Here is a 4,506-nt window from a genome sequence, read left to right as displayed (position 1 = left end):
GAGTTCATAATTTTTAAACAAATCATCCTGTCCTGATTTTCTTATCTAGTTACTTTCAGATGAACACACAGGCATGCTTAGAAAAATTTCTCCAAAAACATTTTTCCCCCTGAGAAATTCAACTTGGAAAAGGCACGTGTCTAAATAGGGAGTTAAGTACGGCACACAGGACAAATGCCTCAATATGGAAACTTTATTAAGAAACTATATCCTGTAAAGACAATGGTGGGAGCAGGTGGCAGAGGGCTGGCAGCCAGCTGGATCCTTGCACTCAGTACTCCTCCCCTTCTTCAGCCTCTGCTTCCATGGAATCCATGCCCACCTCTTCATAATCCTTCTCCAGCATGGCCAGGTCCTCCCGAGCCTTCAAGAACTCCCCTTCCTCCATGCCCTTCCCCATGTACCAGTGCACAAAGGCTCGCTTGGCATACATGAGGTCAAACTTGTGGTCCAGGCGGGCCCAGGCCTCTGTGATGGCAGTCGTGTTGCTCAGCATGCACACAGCCCACTGCACCTTGGCCAGGTCTCCTACCGGGACCACAGTGGGGGGCTGGTAGTTAACACCCACCTGCCAAAAAAAGTCATGTTTACTCTTGACATCAACAATGTGTATTCAAAGTTGGGAGCTGTGGACCCAGTGTAAATGTAACTACTCGTACTTCTGGGAATTCACGGTATCTGTTAGTCCTATAATTTCAGTTTTTGGACTCACCAACACAAGGCAACACAGTTTTAAGTACTTACTTGAAACACCAATGGCCCAAACTGCAAATGAACACACCGTTATGCACCCAACATGGTAAAACATGCAAAAGGAAGAATTCTTACCCTGGCATGTAAGTACGTCCAAAGCATATTGCCCACTAACTAAAGAAAACCGAGCAGAAACCTATGTACTTGTGTGTAGAAAATACCTGCGTAGCCTTAGACTCAGGGAAGGAGAGCATGTTGGAGCCAAGTGAGCACCTGGGGGTGTGCTAAGGTGGTGACCCTTCTGTTCTGGTGAACAGATGGCTGTTAGCAGCAGTTAGGAACACAGCCTGGACAAAGGCACACGGGACCGTCCCCATCAATGAACACCCTTCCACAATGAAGACCACATTAGTGGGCCTTTCCAAGCAGTAGTGCTGCCCGCTTCCTGGGTCCTACAGCCCTTACAAACCACAGGTGAGGGAGACAAGCTCTTTCTTGACAGTCAAGTCAAGCATGGCACAAAGGGCTCCATTCTTAAATTCAAAATGCAGCATTCATCCCGAGTTCCTTATCTAGTTAGGAGGCACACACATCTTTTGCTCAGGTCTGCTGGCCTCTGTCAAGCAGTGTCAGCTGTATAATGTATCTACATGCACAGACCACCTCTTGCTCTGTAAGGACAATAAGCTCTAGGGAAGCTTTTAGCCTTCCAGCTTTAATATTTTGCCAATTTTTATAATTCAAAAGAGACAAAAATTGTTTTTGAAACACGACCTCGTGTAGGTCCAGGCTGACTTCAAACCCACTATGTAGCCAAGGATGACCTTGAACTCCTGATCCTTCTCTTTTGCTTCCCTAGTGCTGGGACTACAGGCGTGTGACACTATGCATACCCAGTTAAAAATTCAAAATATTTTTAAACATGGAAGCTAGCATGTCTCCAAGTGAATGGTTGTACAATAACGTGTGGTCAATCACATGGACACAGACAAAAAGGATCTTAGAGCAGAGAGACTAACAGGGTCCAGTCCATCTAGTGTGGTGGACACCGTCTGGACAGGCTGTAACCTGATACGTCCCCATAGGCCAGCTCTTCACTGCTCACAGAACCACTTTCAGCTGGGAGGAAACCTGGGCAAGGCACAGCATCCCTGTGCATCTACCAACAGATGCTTCTTGGGAAGTCTTCACGTCCCTGACAGGGAAAAACTCATCTGCTTGCTTTGGTAACTGGAGCTTTAAGGAAAAGGGCACAGAGCACAAGGTGCAAATTAATGACTGCACACAAGCTTTCTTTGTAGCCGACAATGGAAGAGAATTCTCCCCCAAGGCTATGGCCCTGGGCAGGGTCTGTTGCCTGCTGACAGGTACAAAGCCACAGCACCCAGTCATACCTTAAATCCAGTTGGGCACCAATCTACAAACTGGATAGTGTGCTTGGTCTTGATGGTAGCAATAGCCACGTTGACATCTTTCGGGACAACATCACCACTGTACAACATGCATCAGGCCACGTATTTGCCATGGCGAGGGTCGCACTTGACCAACTGACTGGCTGGCTCGAAGCAGGCATTACTGATCTTGGCCACTGAGAGCTGCTCATGATAGGCCTTCTCGGCTGAGATGACTGGGGCATAGGTGGTCAGTGGGAAGTGGATTCAAGGGTATGGCACCAGATTGGTCTGGAATTCTGCCAGGTCCACATTCAGGGCCCCATTGAACCTTGGGGAGGCTGTGATGGAGGACACCATCTGCCCAATCAGGCGATTGAGGTTGGTGTATGTGGGATGTTCAATGTCCAGGTTGCGCCTACAGATGTCGCAGATGGCTTCGTTGTTGACCATGAAGGCATAGTCAGAATGTTCCAGGGTCGTGTGTGTGGTCAGGATGGAGCTGTAGGGCTCTACCATAGCTGTGGAGACCTAAGGGGCTGGGTAAATGGCGAACTCCAGCTTGGACTTCTTGCTGTAGTCCACCGAGAGCCATTCTCTGAGCAGGGATGTGAACCCCGAGCCTGTGCCGCCTCCGAAGCTGTGGAAGATGAGGAAGCCCTGCAGTTCTGTCCACAGGTCTGCCTGTGAGAAAGCAGATGACGAGAGTGAAGCCGTGCCGCAGCATCCAAGCCCATGCTCACCCTCCACCTCTGTCAGCAGGCGCAGACCAGGTTGTCCACAATGTGCACACTGCACTTAGAAGCAACGACACAGTGCAGACTTATCGATGCCTCACAACCCGAGCCAGACTCCCAATTCTGATAGATTTGTTAGAAGATACCCCTTCTGCCTACTCTACCACAGCCAACTCTCAACTAGGACAACCACCCCATAAAGCCTCCTCTGCAATCCTTTCACCAGTTTGCAGATCCGGTCCAGGATGAGGTCGACGATCTCCTTACCAATGTTATAATGACCTCTGGCATAATTATTGGCCGCATCTTCCTTCCCAGTGATCAGCTGCTCTGGGTGGAAGAGTTGCCTGTAGGTCCCCGAGCGTACTTCATCTACTGAGAGACCATAAGGCTGTGAGTCTTTCAGGCCTATTGTAGACATTATGGACATACTCAAGGACATTCCACAAGTGCACATTACACTCATGTCAACAGTGCCCCTAGAAAATGTCTGCTGATACATAAACCACACATGAAATTTGTCTGGGTTTGAGAGAGGGTCTTGCAGCTTGACCCAAAATGGCCTCAAAGAGGACTGTACTGTCAGTTCCCCAGGTGCTGGGATTACAGGTGTGAGCCACAACACTTGGTAAATCAAAAGCCTTTATTGCTCTAGGAAGACAAAGTCAACTAACTGTATCAATGCCAGCTGAACCAGCTCCCCATGAAGTGAGCGCCCTTTCAGGTAATTCCAGAGGGACATGGCTTTCCTAAACATTCCTACAGCAAATGAAAGAAGCTGGAAAGCTCTTAAAGTGGGCAGTCACAAGGTCATCTTGACCTTGGCAGAACAGTGTCACCAGGGCACTATGTAGTTTGAGTCTCAAAAGCTGTTAAGGGATGTTGTACTCGCTCATCTCCAAGGGGTTATGAATGTGCTCCTTCCCATCTCACTAGAAACTACCTTGAGCTTCTAACGAGGAGCTAAAGAAGGGCTAGGAACATTCTCATGCTCAGATTAGGAGCTCGTGGTCTATGAGACATCACAGCAGAGCCCAGGTAGCCAGAGAATAGCTCCAGCCAATCTTAAGGCTGGCACAGAGGATCCTTCCTACATGCTAGGCTTTCCTGACTAGGGGCCCGGGTCCCAGTCATGACCCTTTGAGCTTCTTTCCCAATAAGCATTCTCTTGGACAGCCTGTCTGTCCTGCAGAGGGACTGAAGGAGCCCATGTGGGCTTCTCCCGAGTTACTCCTCATGCACCTACCAACCACAGTGGGCTCCAGGTTCACGAACACTGCTCTGGGAATGTGCTTGCTGGCCCCCGTCTCACTGAAGGTGTTGAATGAGTCATTGCTGCCTCTGATGGTTTTGTTACTTGGCATCTGACCATCGGGCTGAATACTGTGCTCAAGGCAGTACAGCTCCCAGCAGGCATTGCCAATCTGGACACCCACCTGCCCCACGTGGATAGAGATACACTCGCGCTGGAAACCAGAACACAAACAAAACTCATCCTCGAGGCATTTGAACTATACGACATGGGAAGTGTAATTCTGTGTGGCGTCTCAGTGTCTGAGCTCACATTTTTCAAACGTGGTGAGTTCAGGTTTTTGCTGCAAACCTGAGAGCAGAATTCAGTCCCTAGGACCACAGTGCAGAACCAATTCCCAAAGCTGTTCTGACCTCCAGGGCAGCTGCTGCAC

At 49.2% G+C, this 4,506-nt stretch overlaps 1 pseudogene; it reads right to left on the bottom strand.

The window, feature by feature from the left end:
• Positions 1–271: 271 nt before the first annotated feature.
• On the bottom strand, positions 272–4,287 carry LOC103745439 (annotated as a pseudogene).
• Between the last annotated feature and the right edge of the window lie 219 nt (positions 4,288–4,506).

Source organism: Nannospalax galili, unplaced genomic scaffold, assembly GCF_000622305.1.
Source record: "Nannospalax galili isolate Female #2095 unplaced genomic scaffold, S.galili_v1.0 scaffold403, whole genome shotgun sequence".
NCBI lineage: Eukaryota > Metazoa > Chordata > Mammalia > Rodentia > Spalacidae > Nannospalax > Nannospalax galili.
This window is presented reverse-complemented; position numbering and strand designations above follow the sequence as displayed.